Raw genomic sequence first — 22632 nt, 5'->3', positions numbered from 1 at the left:
TATTCAAAGAACTCGAATCTCAAACTTTTATAATACTTACTATTCCCTCCCATAAGTTCCCTGTAATCATCACGAATTCTAAAAATACAATTCAGTAAGTCAAAGTATAAGCCTTAATAATTTTCTTATGTTCATTCCTAGGCTTTACTTACACTAGTGACATGTTGTACTTTATCTTCACGAACTCTCATATTATTACACGAAATTATCGATGTTCATCATTATTAAAGTTGATAATCTACTTCACCAATGTGCTACCTGATGTACTTTATTTTCACGAACTCTCATATTATGTCACGAAATTATCGAGGTTCGTCATTATCAAAGTTGAAAATCTACTTAGCTCATTTGTCAATTCAAAGAACTCGAATCTCGAATCTCAAACTTTTATAATACTTACTATTCTCTCCTACAAGTCAACTGTAATCATTCCTAGGCTTTACTAATATTAATGACATGATGTACTTTACCTTCACGAAATCTCATATTATGTCACAAAATTTTCAAAGTTCATTATCATCAAAGTCGATAAGCTACTTCACCAATGCGCTCAAGAATCATTAAGGGTCCCACGAACCTAAGAAGAATTTACCCTTCTTCTAGAATCTCTTTACTGCTCTAGTTTGTGAAACACGAAGGAACACTTTATCATCAACATGAAACTCGATAACTCTGCCACCGATTTGCAAAGCTCTTTTGTCTATTGAAAGAACTTGGATTTCAAACTTTTGTAATACTTACCCTTCCCTCCTACAAGTCAATTGTAATCATGACGAAGTCTGAACACTTTTCAACAACTCAAACTATAAGCCTTAATAATCTTCTTATGTTTATTCCTAGGCTTTACTAACAATAATGACATGTTGTACTTTATCTTCACGAACTCTCATATTATGTCACAAAATTATCAAAGTTCATCATTATTAAAGTCGATAATCTACTTCACCAATGCGCTCAAAAACCTCCTAGGGTACCACGAACCTCAGAATAAATTTACTAATTCTTCCAGAATCTTACTACTGCTATAGTTGGTGAAACACGAAGAAAGACCTTATCATCAACGTGAAACTCGATAGGTCTATGCCACTGATTTGCATTGCTATTTTGTCTATTCTTCTAGTTTTCTTGCTAGAAATCAAGATTCACCACGGGGAAAGTGATGTATATTTCAAAACGACTGAAGGTTCTATAGTAACTGTTGTGGAGACAGATTGTCAATAGTGATATGTTCCTAATGCTCCTTTTCTAATTATAGTATTATTCCATGTAATTATCTTTTGTTTAGTATTATTTAATGACCGTATCAGTGGAGTTGTTGAAAACAGATTGAGAAATTTCACATGGTACCCCTGAGATTTTGGGTTTTTCACGTGGAAACCAATCAAAACTTTTCGAAAATCCACGCGGTAACTGTAACAACCCGACTTACCGTTGACTTGGTAACCAGGGTCATCACTGGGTTTGTTTCCCAAGAAACTGAAATCACACTTCCAAAACTTAAGCAAAGGGGTCACAAGCTCTTCAACGTGACTAACTCAGCTAAATCCCAAAAACAACATCTAACTAATACACAAGATAATCATACAATTCTCTACAAGTCCGATATAACCAGCACAGCCAAAACAAATATACATTTATCCAAAATTCCTAGTACAAATCTATAATTCCTAAGTGCTCAGCTCAATTTACATCCTTGGAATCTCTATTCATCTCTGCTAATCCATTATTCCCGACTGGTCCCGATCTGTAGACAAGCTAAAAGATGGAAACAACAGGGGGTCAGATTAAACTGAATGAGAAGTAACAATCCAAAACAACAAACACAATAGTTTCCAAATAAGGGTTTAAAAGAAACATCAGTTTCCTAAATCTATGTGCGTACAGGGAGTTTAGTTTGAGAGGTGCCCCATAGCTCTACGGCTATGTCGCTCTCGGGTGAAGCTAGTCAATATCTCAATGACAATTCGCTTCAAAAACAAGGAGCAGGGAACAACGTTCCTCAACTCCGCCAATGACCAGCTCGCAAGCCCGATCCATTGACCATATCATAATATCAGCATAAACATGCACAACAACATTTGTCTCAACAATTTCCAATCTCAAAAGAGCTTTAGTAAAAAGTTTATTTCAAGAATGTAGTCTGATCAGACCCTTTAAAGGACTGCTACTACTCACCTCGACATACGTACTCGATTACCAATCGTGAACGTCACTAGGTTGATAAAGTTTGCCATCAACAGATGATGCTTCCTGATTTCATAAAATGAATTACAAATTAACAAACTAAGGTGAAACCCAAAGGCATCTTCTCACCAAAGTCCAACCTCTAATCTAAACTAACCCCACATATAATTATTCAAATGTAATTATTCAAGTGAAAGTTGAGGATGATGATGGATAAAAGTTTCAAAGATGATGATGCAACGAAGGGCTCAACAACATTCAAATTACCATTTTGTTTTGAATTTGGAATGTGGAATATATAGGTTTTAACTATATTGCACTTAGCAGATGCATCAATTTACTCAAGAATCAGATTTTTGATGGCGATGATGAATTCAAATGTTAGTGATAATCGATGATGATAGAGATGATTAAAATATGGTGATGAATGACCAACGATCCAGGTAATGACAATTGATAGCTATAAAAATGATGCTCAAAGGTGGTGAGATTTTTAATTGAAATAACAAATCATGGAATAAGGGAGATATAGATCAAATAAAAGATTAAGAATATCATAAAAGAAAGATTCTGTGTTAAGGATTGTACCTCCAACAACCCAAAAGAACCGGCGGCCAAAGCAATGAAATGAATAGGAAACCATGAGCCTTGCTGCTTCACCTTAACTCGGAATAATTTGGGTCACGAGCAACAAAATTTGAAGAGGAGAGTGAGGGCTGTAGAACCAAAACCCAGAGGAGAAGATAACAAGGTGGCTGTGATGTATTTGTTCCCGGAAAAGGACAAGGAATCGAAGGTTGTGGCTGCTGCCCCTTCCTCGGCGGGTTCAAGGGAACGATGAGGGTTTGTTTGTTCAAGATATCAGACATACTAAAGAAGAGCCATGTTTGTTTGTTCCTTCGAATACTCAAGAAAGGATCAAAACTTAAGACCAACAATGGGGAATAGGCTGTTCGTTCTTGCGAAAAATCAGAATCAAGGATTCAGAGGGAGAATGCGAAAGAATTAGAGGAAGGAATCAAAGAAAGAAATCAGAGAAAGAATCAGAGAAAAAAAAGAATTCGAAGAAGAAGAAATCAGAGGAAGAAGGTGAACATTGAAGAGGCAACCATTAATGCTGTTGTGTTTCGGATTATTGGATTCGAAGGGTTCAAAGACTTGTTTCCATGGCCGCATTCGGTCGAAGGCATGGGAAGAAGGAAGTATTGTCTTGAACAAATTCAATTTCAGGAAGAAAGCAAATGCGGTTGTTGTTCGGGTCTTAAACAATGGTTTTCTATTTTGCAAAATAAGGGTTTGGGTATTATAATCCATTAAAAGAAAAGAACAGAGAGAAGAAATTAAGTTTAGAATATATTTATATTATCATTAATTATACTAATGAAGAAACAGACTGACATATGTCAATCTGTCCTTCATTAGTTTCCCGCCCACATGAATGCCTGAAATACAGAAACCTTATCTTCCAAAATTTTCTGTAATATTGTCAATATAAAATATATAATTACATATTTTCACTGATCGAACGATGCTCTGGTTTGTAAAGAATCAAGTAATATATTTACTGAAATTAAAATTCCAAAAGAAAAGCTGTTAGGTTGCTTGATTATATATTTGTGTAAGTATGAAATAACAAAGATAGTGTACCCCACTTTGAGAGGAGGCTCTCTTCCAGGTGAGCAAGCTCAATAACAATTTTTTTGATGCCCAATACAATGCATGCATCAGGTATTTAAACAGAACAAGAATAACAACCTGCTGACATCACTAACAAATTAATGACATCATAATACAGCCAAAATATTAATTAATTAATTCTTAGCTGCTCTCTTCCTTGTATATGTGAATAGGACCGGCGGTTTATTGGGCTGGCCTAGTTGAGTCCTTGCATTGTACTGGTTTGATGCCTTATGTTCACGTTTCTATATTAATCACTTGCTTGTACCGTTTATGTCAGCTATCATTTTATACGTTATCTTGCATAGAATTAGTATCACCAATTTTGAATAATTTTGAAATCACTATCTTAGTGACTCTTTTTACGAGTTTCATTTGTTGCTTTATGAAATCACTAAGTGACTTTTTACCATCTATGCAGAATGTTGCTTTATAAATTATAGTACATGGTCTTACATAGCATTAGTGTCACCAGTTGGAGTAGTAGTCACATTCAGACCATTGTGCAAAATTGCAGTAACGTTTGCGATTGTAGTAACAATTTGGTGATGTGGTAGTGAGAATAATGCGGTTTTAACATAATGGCAAATATTGGCATAAAGCATGTGACATCCTTTGAAACGGCCTAAAACGCATTGTTTTTACACCATTATAACGCGGAAGATATCGGTTTACTATTTTTAAAAATACAACCTTTACAATACGGCACGCGACACGAACTTGTTTTTGCCTTATGATTAAGACAAAAAAATATTTAGGTATCATCATTTTTGACTTGTGAAAATGTGCAGATATATATATTTTTTTCTAACATAAACTGCTGTCTTGAACTTGGATAAATGCGGAAAAAAAAAAAAGGCCAAGAGTCATGATTAGAAATTATGAGAGCTCTGTGGTTGATTTGCATTTCAGGATGGTATAAATTGAAACAAGAGTCATGATTGGGTTGTTGTCACTTATATGTGATTTGGTGCCCTCTTAGGAGCAGTTTAGAAGCCATTTTTGTTTCCAGGTATCTTGATACACTTCTCCGTTTATCTTATCTTATTTTGTCTCTTAAGTTTTCATGATAATCATTGTAAAACTTCTGAATCGGAACTTTGTGAGAATTCTGAATGCAGTCTGGTGGTTGAGGATTGTTCACTCCTGTAGAAACTAGCCCTAGATCCTTACCTTTTTTTATGAATGTCATTGAGCCGGAGTGGTTATCGGGCATGACTAAAAATCATATGGGCTCTGCCCACTGATTTTCTGTCTGAATTCTCACAATATCATTTTTGTGTACTATTCTTGTGTTGAAACTAGAGTTGAACACAGGCTAGACAATTCTGTGAAAAAGTACATCTAATTAAATGGCAGTCCCGGTAAAGTCGACTTTTATTGGTTTTAAGCTCTTCTTACTTTATCAACATTGCAACCTAATGTCATCGAGTGGCTTTTTTAATACACCTTCGCTCTTCTTACTTTATCAACATTTCATCCTGATGTCATCGAGTGGCTTTTTAACACACCTTCCTTTTAGGCGAGGCTTAAGGGATTTACTGTACGCAACTTAATATAGCCTTGTTAAAATGAAGAGATTGTTTTCAAATGTCCTTTGATTGCAAGTTCGTATATATTATCAAACATTCGTAGTTTAGCGAGTCATTTCAGGAGTTGAGCTCAATGAACAAACACATTTAAACTATTACATATTTGGATAACTCAAATTATAGTCGATATATGCAAGCTTAAGTTTTAATTGTTTTAATTGTTTTGGCATAGTCTTGGGTAACCTCTTGAAAAATATACATTGTTGGACAATAACACATTGGAAATTGTGAAAGAAATTGTCGAAATATGTATTTGACAAGAGCGGAAATTATGCTGTGAGAAGCTCCTTGTTTTAGCAAAGTTGAGATTGTACCAAATACTCCTCCCTCTCGGCCTCCCCTATCATCTTCATTGTTTCTCTGTGCCTGTGCGCTTCTATTTTGGGTCTTCTTATTCTCCTTTATCAATTACTGATTTTTTCCTTACTCAGATTTAGGGTTCATATGTTCGATTTTCCTGTCATCGGTACGATTTAGGGTTTTTTGTGTTTGGATTTTCCTATCCTCAGTAAGGTAATTTCTGAATTTTGCTATCTTATACTGGTTTCCTTGAGCGAACTCAACAGCCGAATCTCCCCCTAGATTTGTTTCGCCGATTTTCAGAACCAATTATTCATTTCTGGTTTTAATTTTTCTGACGATTTTAAAAAGGTTCTCTTCAGTGTGCGTTTTAGTTTGGAATTCTAAATTGTTCATAGTTTTGATTTATTGGGTTTTCGAGGTTTTGTGTGACATGTTTGATGGATGTTGATTCGCTAACCCTAATTTCTATTCTGTTCTTTCCCTTTTATGGATTATTCAGTGTTATACTTGCGACCAAAACAAATTGTCTTCTATGTTGTTAGAAGTATCTAATGTGAAATGTGAACTATTAATTGAATTAGGTTTTTGAAATTTTATTTGATTCCGAGTAAGTTAGTTGATTTTGTTGTTTATATCTTGTTGCACGGTAGACAATGATTCTTCTCATATGTCAATTGAAAGGGATTTTTTTGTTGCCTGGTGGTACATTTATGGATGGTAATTGCTTTTTATGTCAGTGACGTGTCTGTTTTATGGGTTTTTGTCCGTTTGATCCAGTTCATATTTTAATTTGTTGAGTGAAGTTTTTGGTGCGGCGACTCTGTCTTTACTGAATTTTCCTTTTCACAAATTTAGGGTTTTTTATTCTTGGGTTTTTCAATCATCGGTGTTATTTAGGGTTGTTTATGCTTGGATTTTCCTATCATTGGTAAGGTAATTTCTGAAATTTGTTCTCGTACTGGTTACCTAGAGCAAACTCAACAGCCGAATCTCCCTGTAGATTTATTTCTTCGATTTTCTGTTCTTTCGGATTATTCCTTCAGTTGTTGCCATGCACTTTGCATTCCGAAACATAATTATTCATTCTGGTTTTAGTTTGACCGACCTTTTTTGAAAAGGTTATCTTCAGTTTTCGTTTTAGTTTGGAATTCTAATTTGTTTTTTAAATCATAGAACTTATGATTTTTTTGGGTTTTCTAGGTTTTGTGTAACATTATTGATCGATGTTAATTCGCTATTCTGTTCTGTCCCTTTTATGGATAATTCTGTGTTATACTTTTTACCAACCAAAATAGTGTCTTGTAAATTGTTTAGAAGTATTTAGTCAATGTGAAATGTGGACTTTTGATCGAAATGGGTTTTTGAAATTTTATTTGATTCTGAGTTAGTATATTAGTTGATTTTGTTGTTTGTATCTTGTTTTATGTTCCATATTTTCCGGTAGACAATGATTCTTCTCAAATGTCGATTTATGTGTCAGTGATGAGTCAGTTTTTAATTTGTTGACAAAAGTTTTTGATGCTCCGACTCTGAATTTAGTAGAGTAATGTTGGTGCTTGAGGTTGTCTTGTTTTTCTCTGTCCCTAAGTAAACATTTATTTTGCTACTGTCTTTTTATCGTTTTGATTGAAATTGTTTCACAGTCATGCTTATCAGAGTGTTAAGGCCGACAGGTATTTGCATTTTCAATTGCCTCATTATTTTGGTTAAAGGCGGTACTTGTTCCAATCTCTTTGTTGAGGTCCTTATTTCTTAGCTTTTTCTAATATTTTAGGTATATAGGATGAAGTACTAATTAACTGTTGCTGCTCAAAAATATCATTTTTGAAACAAGAATGTTTATGTATGTTTGTACAATATTTCTTTGTTAAAAGTTAAAACAGAAAGACATTTGTGTCACTTTTATCATATTTTCTTAAAACTTGCCTTTCGATCATGTTTTAATTGGCATTTGTCTGAATGATCAATATGGAACTGTACTAAGTGATAAGAAGTATCTCAATTCTCATACATTTGTTTTCTATGCTTTGTGGTCACCGATTGAGCACGTTGATTATTAGTGTGGATTACTATTAGTGATGAGTCGGTTTTATGGATTTTTTCCATTTGATTCAGTTCAATTTTTAATTTGTTGGCAGAAGTTTTGATGCTCCGACTCTGAATTTACTAGAATAATGTTGGTGCTTGAGGTTGTCTCGTTTATCTCTGTCCCTAAGTAAACATTCTTTTAGCTATCAACTTTTTATCTTTTATGATATGATGTTCTGTAGCTTTTTGATGCTTCAAATACAAATTTATGTTGATATATTGAAATTGTTTCACAGTTAAGCTTATCAATGTGTTAGGGCTGGCTGGTATTTGCATTTTCAATTGCCTCATTATTGTGGTTAAAGGCATTACTTTTTCCAATTTCTTTGTTGAGGTCTTTATTTCTTAGCTTTGTCTTATATTATAGGTATATAGGATCAAATACTAATCAACTGTTCGATGCTGTGGTGTTTAAATCCTGGTGTTGACGTTTTGACTCAACTTTTTCTTGTGCACTGATATTGTATAAATCCCTTCCATTTCTTCGATGGTTATCTATTCTTACTTGAAATTATGAGGCAAAATGCCCACACAGGTTTGAATCCGGCTGATTTTCAGGATGACTGAAGGCCCAGTAACTATTTTTGTGTGACTAGAAGGCCTATGGTAATAAGTTGCTGATGTTCCTTTCCCTTTTTCTTTACTTTGCATTACGCCATCATCCTGCTATTTTTCTTGCGATCTATTGTTACATGTGTGTAAACTTGTAGGTTATCCGCTGGGAAGTTGATAAGTATAATAAAAGATCTCTTCAGCTACTGCATGAATGATGTGTATAGTTCAATATGGGATGGACATGCCGGAGTGGCTTGACTTGAAATCACGTAGGTTTTACCTACGCAGCTTTGAATCCTGCCGTTCCGGTTAATTCAACTTTTTGATATTGTTCCTTGAATCACTATCAGTTCTTCTAGATGATAAATAAATTTTTTTTTGCAACGCATTTGATACTCTTTTTTAACGATCTGGGTAGATAAACTAGTGACCTACCTTACTTTTTTGTTAGGTTTGGGAATTAATTTGCTTAGAATTCTGTATCTGCAGCGTTCCTTGAAGAAATAGTTTGCAGTCCACATGTTATTTAGTATGCACTCTTAACTTATTACCTGCCACCTCTCTAGTAAGTGGACGTGCCGGAGTGGTTATCGGACATGACTATAAATCATGTGGGCTTTGCCCGCGCAGGTTCAAATCCTGCCGTTCAGGTCGCAGCTTAATGTACTATTGTTATGCATGTTACTGCCCAAAAACTTCGTTTTTAAAATACGAATGCTTATGGATGTTTGTACCAAATTCTTTACCTGTAAAGGTTTTTTTTGCTAAAAGTTAAAACCAGAAAGAAATTCGTGTCAGTTGAATCGTATATGCTTAAAAATTCCCTTTGCTGCTTATGTCAAGTTTTAATTGACGTATGTTTGAATGATTACAATGGAACTGCACTAAGTGATAAGAAGTATCTCGATTCTCATACGCTTCGTTTGTTCCCTATTATGCTTAACTGTCTTGATTTATTTCTAGCAGTTTGCAATTAAAAAATCGGGTCATGCTTTGTTGTAAAATCATTATTTAGATAACTGACAATCAATGTGGTGGTCACCAATTATCAGTGTAGGATTACTATTAGCGTTGAGCTATAATTGGAGCATTTCAATATGAAATGGATGAGCTGGAGTGGTTATCATGCATGACTAGAAATCATGTCGGCTCAGGTTCAAATCCTTCTGTTTTTGTTTCTATTTCACTACTTGTGTACCATCTATGCAAATGATGTCAGGCAATATCATAGATTCAGTTTGGTGATTGTACATGGTCTTACATTGATTTAGTGTCACGAATTAATCTGAAATCATTATCTAATTGACTTTATTTAGGAGTTTCATTTGTTGTTTCGTGGAATAAATTTCTTATATACATGTGTATATGTGCAGCTATATTCCCCTTCTGTCTTAAACTATTATTTTGTCTATGAAGTACTGTCAATTAATTTGTTTTGCCCGCACAGGTTTGAATTGTATCGCTCATGTTTTTACTTCTTGGTTCAAATTTTAGTGGGGAGTGTTGGATGTTTGTCTGAATGATTGAATGACTATGGAGTATGGAGGAGCTGCTTTTTTTGACAAGTATCTTGATTCTGATGCAGTTTCTGTTTCTTATTAGGTTTGAACTTCTTGATATGCTCCAACCGATTCACAGTAAAATAAGCAAAACATGTCTAACTTTATTGTAAAATCAATATAAGGAGTCCTTGCAATTGCTTGTGGTGTAACTTTGTGAGCATGCTATTTACTAGAAATTGTGGTTTCTGTCCACGCACAATTTCTATTTTAACCACTTGCGTGTACTATATATGCTGTTTTGTTAGCTGAAATTTTATAGATTTACCCTGGCGATTTGTGATGATGCAAGGTCTTAAATTGAATTGGTGTCGTTCATTTCAAATAATCTTAAATCAGCATCTAAGCGACTTTTTTTAAGAGTTAGATTTATCGCTTATGAAACAGTGTGTATGTGCAATTTTCCCTTTGTATCTTAAACTGTTTTTTTGGCTTGAAGTACTGTGAATTAATTTGCTTTGTCTGCACAGGTTTGAATCCTGCCGATGATGGTTTTACTTTTATGTTAATGTTTTAATGGGAATGCTGAACGTTTGTTTGAATGAATGATTATGGATAAGCTACTTTTTTTGATAAGTATCTCGATTCTGATCTGTTTCCATTTATGTTTGGACTTCTTGATGTGAATATGTGCAGCTATATTTACTTTTATGTTAACATTTTTTTGTTTGAATGACTGAATGATTCTGATGTGCTCTTTACATTCTCATCATCAAAAGTGTAAACGAGTAGATATGTGAAAATGTGCAGCTATATTCTACTATTTTAAATTGTTCTCTTTTCATTGGATTACTGTTTAATAAATTTCTGTTGAGTATTGCTTTCAATTGAAAGGAAAACTATGAAACCCCAATATTCTAGCCCTACTGGGTTATTGATATTTTTCATCTGTTTTTTATGTGATTGTTTAGACTTTAGATTTCGAGCTATCATTAACAATACGTTGATTGCAAGTAAACCTTCCGGAGTATTCAGTGGTCATGACCAAAAACGTGCTAGTCGGCAACCTTTGATCTACTTTGTCTCATAGCTCAGATACAAGATTAAAGTGGAAGTGCATGAGGTTTGTTGAATTGATTATAAGAAATATATTCATTTTCCTTCACAAGCATTTGAATTAACTTGCCCTACAGATTCTAAACTAAGTGGATTTGTCAGAATGATTATCAGTTCTGACTTTAAATCATGTGGCTTTTGTCCACGCTGGTTTGACTCCTGTCGTTTTTTCCTGCTGCAAATTAAGGTTTATCACATGGAAGGTGAGGTATGTGTATTTCAGGGTCATTAAAGGTTCTGTAGCTATTTTTATGTGCGCAGAAGGCCTATGGTGATAACTTTCTGATGTTCTTTTCCTTTTTTCTTAACATTGCATTATGCCATCATCCTGCTATTTTTCCTGTGCTCAACTGTTCAATGTTAGTGTTAACTTGTAGGTTATCAGCTGAGAAGTTGGCAAGTGTAATGAAAAAATCTCTTCAGCTATTGTATGAATGATGTGATAGCTCAACATGGATATGGACATGCCGGAGTGGTCATCTGGCATGACTAGAAATTGCGTGGGCTTTACCTGCGCAGGTTCAAGTCATGCTGTTCAGGTTTTGAGTCGACTTTCAATACTGTTGAATAATTCACTATCAGTTCTCCTAGATGATAATAAGTTTTTATTGCAAGTTGCAGGGAAAAGGGTTGAAATTTTGCATGTTTATTTTAATGCACACTACCACTTCTCATGTAAGAGTATTTGCCGGAGTGGTCATCGGGCATGACTGGAAATCATGTGGGCTCTGATTGTACTGGTTTGATACCTTGCGTTCACGTTGCTTATTTTTTTGCAGTTGGTGTCAGTTATCATTTTATATGTTGTCTTACATAGAATTAGTGGCACCAATTTTGACTGACGATCTGAAATCACTATCTAAGTGTCTTTTTACCATCTATGCAGAATGTTGCTTCATAAATTATAATATCTTGCATATAAATTATAATATCTATGCAGAATGTTGCTTTATAGATTATATGTTTGCATTTGTTGTAGCAAAATGGTGAGGTGGTATTGAGAATAATGTGGTTTTAACAAGATGTCAAATATTGGCAGCAGCATGTGACATACTTTGACACTTGGAAAATATTGGTTCACTTCTTTTAAACCTTTACAACACGATCATTCTGATGCGACACGACATTTTTTTTGCATTATGATTAAAACAAAAAATTATTTAGGTATCATCATTTTTGTAGGTGAAATATACTTGAATGTGAATATGTGCAGCTATATATATTTTTTCTTTTTCTATCTTAAATTGCTGTCTTTGAACTTGGAAAAATGCAAATAAAAAAGGAGAATTTAGAGCACTAATTGTTTGTTAGATTTCAGTTAAGTCATTTTAATGACGGGTGAACGAATACTCTAATCTTACTAGATTAATGATACTAAATTGGTTCGTATTTGATGGTTTCGATTTCACGCTTTCCCTGGCAATAATTTGATCATATGTGGATCTGCGTAGTGTTCAGTGGTCATGACCTTAAATATGCGAGAATTAAATTCCGATTTTTTAACTTTTGCTGGTGCAACCTTTGATTTTACTTTGTGTCAGCTCAGATTCAAGATTATTCTTTCTCTTGCACAAGCAGATGAATCTACTTTTGTTACGTTTTTTATTGTTCCTTCTGAATAGTTTGCTTTTTTATATTACCAAAAATAAAGGATTGCACTTTTTAAAAAAATCCCATGTTGCAACGGCGCAACCATTTAAATCACTGGTGAATAAAGGCTTGTTGAATGTGTTGTTTCTATTGATTACATATCGACTCTAGTATTGCTAGATTCATGTGCATTGTGCACACTTCAATATGAAGTGGTTTTGCTGGAGTGGTTATCGGGAATGACTTGAAATAATATGGGCTTTGCCCACACAGGTTCGATTCCTGCCATTCACGCTCTTTTGTTTTTGTATTTAAGTGCATGAATTTTGTATATTTGACAAGAGCAGAAATTATTTTGTGAGAAGATACTTGTTTTAGCTAAGTTCAGATTGTACCAAATATTTTAGTTTTTGAATACTAATCATTTCATGTTCGCTGGCTAAGCAAGTTAACTGAAGCAACTTTTTTGAACAGTGTTTGCTGATTTCTAATTGTGTTCTGACGGTGAAGACTTCTTTATAGCCAGTGGAATTTATATGTAAAAAGGCTTATCATTTGCAAAGTCTTGCCAGGAATGTAAATATACTGTTAATTACATTCCGAGCCTGACGTGCAATGGAAATACCAGAGTGGTTATCGAGCATGATTAGAAATTATGTGAGCTCTACCATGTTCCATGGAAAAGGGGTTGACATTCTGCATATGATTTTAATACTCATTACCTTAATACAAAATTGATGAGCTGGATGGTTATTGTGCATGACCAGAAATCATGCAAGCTCAGGTTCAAATCCTTATATTTTTGTTTGTATTTCATTATTTTTATTCCATCTATGCAACTGATGTCAGCTGCAATAGTATATTCAATTTGGTGAATGTACGTGGTTTTACATTGATTTAGTGTCATGAATTTGGAATAATCTAAAATCACTATTTTCTTAGGAGTTTCATTTGTTGCTTCTTGGAATATATTTCTTACAAACATGTTGAAATCTTTAATATTCATTTTTATTGCAATGCATTTGCTACTATTTTTTAACGATTTGGGTAGATAAGCTAGTGACCTAGTGGTTGGTTACTAAACTTCTGTCATATTTTATTCTAATCTATCTAATATTGTACTTTTTTGTTAGGTTTGGGAATTAATTTGCTCATTCTACATATTATTTAGTATATATTTTAACTTAGTACAAAATTGAATGTCCACTACCACCTCTCATGTAAGTGGACGTGTAGGAGTGGTTATCGGGTATGACTACAACTCATTGGGCTACGCCCGTGCAGGTTCGAATCATGTTGTTCAGGTTGCAATGTTATGTACTTTTGTTATGTATTTTGCTGCTGAAAAACTTAATTTTTGATACAAGAATGCTAATGGATGTCTGTACAAAATTCTTTACCTGTATAGTTTTTTTTTTTTTTTTTTTTTTTTTTTTTCTTTTTTTTGTTTTCTAAAAGTTAAACCAGAATGTCACTTGCACCATTTTCGCTTAAAACTTCCCTTTGCTGGAGGTCAAGTTTTAATTGACGTTTGTCTGAATGATTATAAAGGAATTGCACTAATTGATACGAAGTATGTCAGTTCCTTGTTCCCTATTATGCTTAACCTTTGTTTATTCCTAGCAATCTGCAATTAACCAATCGGGTCATGTTTTGTTGTAAAATCATTATTTAGAAAACTGACAATTAGTGTGGTGGTCACCCGTTGAACACATTATTTATCAGTGCAGGATTATTATCAGCGTTGAGCTTTAATTGGGAGCATTTCAATATGAAGGGTTTGAGCGGGAGTGATTATCATGCATGACTAGAAATCATGTGGGCTCTGGTTCAAATCCTTTTGTTTTTGTTTCTATTTTCATAACTTGTGTATCATCTATGCAACTGATGTCAGCTGCAATATTATAGGTTCAGTAGTGTCACAAATTTGGAATAATCTGAAATCACTATCTAAGTGACGTTTTTTAGGAGTTTCATTGGTTCCTTCATGGAATAAATTCCTTACAAACATGTTGAAATCTTATAGTAGTGATATTCAGAATTTTTTTTACATATTCCCATTGTTTAACCTGAAGCCAACTACACATGTTTATAGGTGCAATTCCCTTTCTATCTTTAAACTGTTCTCTGTCTTTGAAGTACTGTGAGTTAATTTGCTTTGTCCGCACAGGTTTGAATCCTGCCAATCATGTTTTTACTTTTTAGTTGATGATTGAATAGGGATTGCTGGACGTTTTTCAGATGACTGAATGATTATGGAGCTTTTTTTGATAAGTATCTCGATTCTGATGCACTCTCTATTTCCTATGATATTTGAACTTCTTGATATGCACCGAGCAATTCACAGCAAAATAAACATGTCTTTTTATTGTAAATTCATTGTTTGGAGTCCTGACAATCGCTTGTGGTGGTGACTTTGTGATCATGTCATGGTTAGTTTATTTTTAATGCTATATTCTTACTTATTTTCAACTATATTTATATCCTTTAGATAGGAAGTGGACATGCCGGACTGGTTATCGAGCATGACTAAAAATCATGTGGTCTTTGCCCTCGCAGGTTTGAATCCTGACGTTCTTGTTTTTACCATGTTAAAGACTTCAAGTTTAAATGCTCAGTGCTTCACGTTTGTTTATGATTGTCGAGTTGCTGGTCTTTGTGATAAGAATTCAATTCATATGCAACTCTTTTGTTTCCTATTATGTTTAACCTTCTTGATTTGTTACGAGCTATCTGCAAAATTATAATTGTGTCATGCTTTGTTGTAGAAATCTGTGACAAGCAGTTGTAGTGGTGACTTTGTGAGTTGGTATTTGAGTGCAGGATTACCAGCAATGTAGAGCTTGAATTGGGAGCTTTTCAATGTGAAATGAACGTGCTGGAGCGGTTATCGAGAATGTCTAGAATTCATGTGGGCTCTGCTTGTACTGGTTTGATGCCTTATGTTCACGTTGCTATTTTAATCACTTGCTCGTACCGTTTATGCAGTTGATGTCAGCTATCATTTTATACGTTATCTTGCATAGAATTAGTATCACCAATTTTGAATAATTTTGAAATCACCATCTTAGTGACTCTTTTTACGAGTTTCATTTGTTGCTTTATGAAATCACTATCTAAGTGACTTTTTACCATCTATGCAGAATGTTGCTTTATAAATTATAGTACATGGTCTTGCATAGAATTAGTGTCACCAGTTGGAGTAGTAGTCACATTCAGACCATTGTGCAAAAATGCAGTAACGTTTGCGATTGTAGTAACAATTTGGTGATGTGGTAGTGAGAATAATGCGGTTTTAACATAATGGCAAATATTGGCAGAAAGCATGTGGCATCCTTTGAAACGGCCTAAAACACATTGTTTTTACACCATTATAACGCGGAAGATATCGGTTTACTATTTTTAAAAATACAACCTTTACAATACGGCACGCGACACGAACTTGTTTTTGCCTTATGATTAAGACAAAAAAATATTTAGGTATCATCATTTTTGACTTGTGAAAATGTGCAGATATATATATTTTTTTCTAACATAAACTGCTGTCTTGAACTTGGATAAATGCGAAAAAAAAAAAAAAAGGCCAAGAGTCATGATTAGAAATTATGAGAGCTCTGTGGTTGATTTGCATTTCAGGATGGTATAAATTGAAACAAGAGTCATGATTGGGTTGTTGTCACTTATATGTGATTTGGTGCCCTCTTAGGAGCAGTTTAGAAGCCATTTTTGTTTCCAGGTATCTTGATACACTTCTCCGTTTATCTTATCTTATTTTGTCTCTTAAGTTTTCATGATAATCATTGTAAAACTTCTGAATCGGAACTTTGTGAGAATTCTGAATGCAGTCTGGTGGTTGAGGATTGTTCACTCCTGTAGAAACTAGCCCTAGATCCTTACCTTTTTTTATGAATGTCATTGAGCCGGAGTGGTTATCGGGCATGACTAAAAATCATATGGGCTCTGCCCACTGATTTTCTGTCTGAATTCTCACAATATCATTTTTGTGTACTATTCTTGTGTTGAAACTAGAGTTGAACACAGGCTAGACAATTCTGTGAAAAAGTACATCTAATTAAATGGCAGTCCCGGTAAAGTCGACTTTTATTGGTTTTAAGCTCTTCTTACTTTATCAACATTGCAACCTAATGTCATCGAGTGGCTTTTTTAATACACCTTCGCTCTTCTTACTTTATCAACATTTCATCCTGATGTCATCGAGTGGCTTTTTAACACACCTTCCTTTTAGGCGAGGCTTAAGGGATTTACTGTACGCAACTTAATATAGCCTTGTTAAAATGAAGAGATTGTTTTCAAATGTCCTTTGATTGCAAGTTCGTATATATTATCAAACATTCGTAGTTTAGCGAGTCATTTCAGGAGTTGAGCTCAATGAACAAACACATTTAAACTATTACATATTTGGATAACTCAAATTATAGTCGATATATGCAAGCTTAAGTTTTAATTGTTTTAATTGTTTTGGCATAGTCTTGGGTAACCTCTTGAAAAATATACATTGTTGGACAATAACACATTGGAAATTGTGAAAGAAATTGTCGAAATATGTATTTGACAAGAGCGGAAATTATGCTGTGAGAAGCTCCTTGTTTTAGCAAAGTTGAGATTGTACCAAATAGTTTTGTTCTGACTTGAAATTATGGGGCCTTTGCTCACGCAGGTTTGAATCCTGTCGTTTTTTCTTGCGGAATAGAAGTTTTGACCATGTGGAAGGTGAGGTATGTGTATTTCAGGGTGACTGAATGTTCTGTAGCTATTTTTATGTGATAAGAAGGCCTATGGTAACAAGTTTTTGATGTTCCTTTCCTTTTTTCTTTACATTGCATTATGCCATCATCCTGCTATTTTTCATGTGCTCAATTGTTTAATTTCTGTAAACTTGTATGTTATCAGCTGGGAATTTGACAAGTATGACAAAAGATATCTTCAGCTACTGCAGATTATGCATCGACTCACTGTTGTAAAATCACCATCAGTTTTTGTAACACCCTCAGAATAGGTCGGACTTTTGAAAACACCTTTAATGAAAAATATGAGCCAAAACCTACTCATAGGAGTGTTACCACCACATCTATTTCTAATAAAATAAATGTAAGGCTTAACGACAATAACTTAATAATTTTAAATCCAACAAAGGGTCTTACAACATAAGAAAAGACTGAAACGTAATTTGCGTCCATATAAAATTTAAACAACCTAAGGTAAAATTTAAACTGAAATACGACTCTAGTAAAAGCTATATTTCTAAGTGATCCTCGCTCCGCGATTCCCATGCAATCAATAACCTGTAACATAAGAATGCAAGGAAAAACAAGGGACAAAATCCCAAAATCAGAAAAATTGAGTAATTTCAACTCCATCCCGTAAGACAATTAAGTTTGAAAATGATTTAAGAAAATACAATATAATCAAATTGGAAATAATTTTAGAAAATAACATATAGCTGAGTTTAATAGAAAACAATTTGAGAAAATAATATATATAATATCACATAAACCAATTTATTAATTTAATAATTAATAATGACAAACACATAATCAATTTAAAATTTGAGTGAACGAGAACGCCAATAAGCCGAGGCTTTACCCCTATACCTACTTCAACAAGAGGTCGTCACCCCAAATAATTCAAGGCTAGCAGAGTAGTCTCAGGGAACCCTAGTGTACACATCCCTTCTACTTGGATCACAACAAATAGAAGGAAGACCAAACATCGTATGAAGTATTAGAAATAATAATACCTGTCGGCAGCTATACTAACCAAACAGGACAACCTGTTTATCACCCTTATACTTGGATCACAACAAATATAAGAGCTTCATTTCCCTCGTGTTACACTTTACGTGATTTAATATATTTTAATAATTAGTCGCGAGCACAAAAACATATAATCAAACATAAATTACACATTTTATTTTATGATCATAGGTTTTCCCAAGAAAAATATATCTTAAGAATATTCAATTGCAATATTAATATCATAATATATTTCTTCCAAATTCAATCGCACTTAAAAAAACATCATTAAAATAATAATACAACTATCATCAAAATAATAATATTATAAGTATTTCTCTTTCAAATTAAACCGTATCTAATTTCGTTATTAATATACAAAAAATATAAATTTTATCAAAATAGTAATTATAAATTCAAGTTTGACAAAAATAATAGTAAATATAATTTGAGAATATATAAAACATAATATCATACAAAATAATGTCATATCAAATCATGCACCCATTTAAACACATTAATTATCACTTAGCACATAATACTAACGGGATAGTCCTAATTAGATGGACATTGAGAATTACCTTGTCACGCGATCCTAGACAACGTACGCTCCTAATAATCTCGGTCTAAGAATTCACTGTCGTTAATATCGAAATCTTGCGTTTTCTTGACTTGAATTTTAAGCAAATGGGAGATGGAGAAAGAGTTTGTAGGAGAAAAAGGAGGTGTGAGTAATAATGTGAATGAAATTAAGGGTAACTGGTTTAATTTATTATAGTTATGTGAGGTTGGTTATAAGATTTAGAGGGAGGAGTGGGAAGTTATTGTTAATGGGGAGTTATGTTTTCTTTTCTTTTTTTTATTTTTCTGAAATTTATTATTATTATTATTGTTATTATTATTATTATTATTATTATTATTATTATTTAAAAAAAACGATTGTTACAGTTTTCCTAGATTGATGATAAATTTCTATTGCGATGCAAGTGATACTATTTTTAAAAATTCTGGGTAGATAATATAATGAACTATGGTCTTCATTAAATTTCTATCAAATTTATTCTAATCTTTTTAATATTTTACTTTTCGGATTAGGTTTGTGAATCAACTTGCTTAGAATCTTGTATGTGCAGCTTCCACGGAAAAGAGGTTGACATTCTGCAGATTATTTACTCCTTCTTAGCTTATTACAAAATTGCATGTCCACTACCACTTCTCAAATAAGTGGACGTAATATTATTCTAATAATCATTCTTAACTTATTACAAAATTGCTTGTCCACTACTACTTCTCATGTGGGCTTTGCCCGCACAGGTACAAATCCTACTGTACACATTGCAAATTTTTGTACCTTTATTATTTACACTACATTGCTGCTTAAAACATTAATTTGGAAACTAGAATGCTTATGGATGTTTGTACCAAATTCTGTACCAGTACAGTTTTTTGCATTGCTTACAGCGAATCTATATGACATTTTCGTGGTTTTATATCTTCCTCGCTAAAACATTCTCTTTTCCACTGGGTTTTTTCTTTGTAGTTGTCAATTTAAGAGACATTTAGAGTATTTATCTGCCGATTGCAACCAGTTCCTCTATCCGGCCATGTCCAACTCACAAGCTGAATAATGAAAAGTATTGGTATTTGATTCCTTTGCTGGCGCTATTGTTGGTTTATTGTATTCATTTGAATTAAAAAATACATCAATTGGACATGAGGTGGACGTGCTGGAGTGGTTATAGGCTACGACTAGAAATCATTAGGGCTTTGCATGTTCGCATTTTGACTACTTTTTGGTGTGCGCCGTTGTTGTTTTGGGTGTGAGTTGTTCTTGGGTATTGGGTAGTAGTTAGGTCATGAGTCAACACTAGGTGTGGTCAAATCGGTTTTGTCGGATGTATATAGTTTTGGGATTGCTTAGGAGCTGATTACTATCACTTTCCTTGATAATAACATTAAATTTCTAATGCAATGTTTGCATTACTTGATCTAAGGATATTTGTATATAAGATTACAAAATAATGGTTATTTACTAAAATTTTGTTGTGATTTATTCTGATGTCTTTATTTATTATGCCTTTGTTTTCTTTATGAATTAATATGGTTAGAAGTTAGAACCCTGTATCTGCTGCATTTTATGGGTAAGGGGTCGACATTCTGCATAGCATTATTATACGTACTCATTCTAAGCTCATTACAAAATTGCAAGTCCTCTACTGTTTCTTAAGTAATTGGCCTTGCTGGAGTGGTTATCGTGCACGAGTATATATCACATGGGCTTCTCCTACCTAGGTTCCAATTCTGTACTTCACATTTGCATATATGTACTTGTATTATTCACCTTGCTGCTCACGAACATCGTTTTGGAATCTAGTATGCTAATGGATGTATTTACCAAATTTGAATCAGTTTCTTTTTTGCATTGCAAAGAGAACCAGAAAACATTTGTGTTGCTTTCTGTCATCCATGGCTATATATTCTAGCCATATTGGTTCATTGGTTTTTTTATTTGGTTGTTCTTTTTTCTTTGAAGTACTGTTTGATAAATTTTTGTTAACCATTGCATACTATTGACAGGAACACGAAAATTCCCTATATATTTCTAGCCATACCGGTTCACTGATTTTTTATTTGGTTGTTTTGATTTCAAACTTTCACCAACAATATATTGACTGTCACACTATGTTTGTACAAGGTTTTTGGAGGGAAAGGAAGGGAAATGAAGGGAAGGGAAGGGAGGGAGGGGAATGGAAGGGAAAGGGAGGAGGGAAATAGTGAGGAGAATTTCTCTTGTTTGTTTAGGTGGAAATTCAAAGAAAAGGAAAAGAAAAAAAAGAACGGATAGGAAATCCCTCCATTTCCTCTCCTTTTCGATGTTTCTTTCCCCCACAATGGTTATCCAAACAACGGAAAGCATTTCCCTCCAAATCCCTCCCCTTCTTTTATGGCCAATTCTATACGGTCTTCAGTGGTCATAACTATGTACAGATTCTGCATCTTTCATCTACTTTGCCTCTTAGCTCAGATTCAAGATTCATCTAAAAAGTCCACGAGGTTAGTCAAATTGATTGCAAAGAATATTTTTATTTTCTTGTACAAGCAAGAGAATTAACTTATACCCTTACTTCTAAAATAAGGGATGCGCTAGAGCATATATTCTGACTTGGAATCATGTGGGATTTCCCACGCAGGTTTGGATTCTGCCTGTTTTTCTTGCTGGAATTCAAGATTTACCACGGGGAAGGCAATAGGCATTTTAGAGTGATTGAAGGTGCTGTAGCTACTGTTCGGTAACCAGAAGGTCTGTTGTGATAAGTTGATGATGTTCCTTTCTGATTATAGCATTATCCCATTATCCTGCTATTTTTCTTTTGTTCAATATTATTTAATGACCTTGTAAATTTGTAGGTTGCAGTTGAGTAGTTGATAACAGATATCTTTAGCTATTGCATAAATGATGTGCATAGTCTAACATGGAGTGGGCGTGCCGGAGTGGTTATCGGGCATGACTAGAAATCATGTGGGCTTTGCCCGCAAAGGTTCAAATCCTGCTGTTCACGCTCTTTTGTTGAATATGAGTTTCTCAAATTGTGTTCCAAGGATGGTATTGTAAGACATTGTACATGTGTCTAGGTAGGCCTCAACAAATGGATTTATAGAGAGGATTTATAAAACATTATTGAAAAGACCTAGATGTATCTTGAATCAAGCAGAGCTATGAAATGAGTTTTTGCCCAAGGCGGTATCTAAGATGTGTTACTAGATCAACCACATTTGATTTCAAGTGTCCCTAAAAGGTACTATATTCTTTTCTGATTGATTATTCAAATCTAAAAATGTTTTGTTGTCCAACATACATACATCTTTCTAAAAGGAAACTTGAACCTAAAGCTAAAATATGCATATTTGTGGGCTATGATTTGGGTGTTAAGTTTATAGGGTGTGGCATGAGAATTCTTGAACATGATAATTATATTCAGGGTAAAGATTTGACTTATAAAAGATGAAGAAGTCATGTGTTTGGATTGTTTGTGTTTTTTTTGGGATTTATGCCGAACTTTATTACTAAAACCTATGACTATGATATCAATTGTTGGGAACTATTGAGAAAAGTAGAAAGAAACTATCGAAATAAATTAGAAGAGAGATAAAGTGAGAGTTGGAGGTTTTGAAGAAGCAATTATATAATGAATTTCACATAAAAGATGTAGGAGACGTCAAGAAGATACATGGTATTGAGATTGTTAGGGATAAAAGCAATGAATTATTGTATCT

At 33.9% G+C, this 22632-nt stretch overlaps 2 long non-coding RNA genes and 2 other non-coding genes across 4 annotated transcripts; 3 read left to right on the top strand and 1 right to left on the bottom strand.

The window, feature by feature from the left end:
- Positions 1 to 1022: 1022 nt before the first annotated feature.
- LOC130827107 (uncharacterized) lies at positions 1023 to 3729 on the bottom strand. The gene is made up of 3 exons (XR_009047163.1): positions 2773 to 3729; positions 2176 to 2250; positions 1023 to 1755 (listed from the first exon to the last, which is right to left on the bottom strand). It is a non-coding gene; the product is annotated as an uncharacterized LOC130827107 (long non-coding RNA).
- Positions 3730 to 8968: 5239 nt separating this feature from the next.
- Positions 8969 to 9053, top strand: TRNAY-AUA (transfer RNA tyrosine (anticodon AUA)). The gene has a single exon. It is a non-coding gene; the product is annotated as a tRNA-Tyr (tRNA).
- Positions 9054 to 21143: 12090 nt separating this feature from the next.
- On the top strand, positions 21144 to 22066 carry LOC130826563 (uncharacterized). The gene is made up of 3 exons (XR_009047100.1): positions 21144 to 21411; positions 21549 to 21658; positions 21766 to 22066. It is a non-coding gene; the product is annotated as an uncharacterized LOC130826563 (long non-coding RNA).
- On the top strand, positions 21836 to 21917 carry TRNAS-AGA (transfer RNA serine (anticodon AGA)). Its single transcript has one exon. It is a non-coding gene; the product is annotated as a tRNA-Ser (tRNA).
- Positions 22067 to 22632: the final 566 nt, after the last annotated feature.

Source organism: Amaranthus tricolor, chromosome 1 (genome assembly GCF_026212465.1).
Source record: "Amaranthus tricolor cultivar Red isolate AtriRed21 chromosome 1, ASM2621246v1, whole genome shotgun sequence".
Lineage (NCBI taxonomy): Eukaryota > Viridiplantae > Streptophyta > Magnoliopsida > Caryophyllales > Amaranthaceae > Amaranthus > Amaranthus tricolor.
The sequence above is the reverse complement of the archived record's forward strand: the minus strand, read 5'-3'. Positions and strand labels throughout refer to the sequence as shown.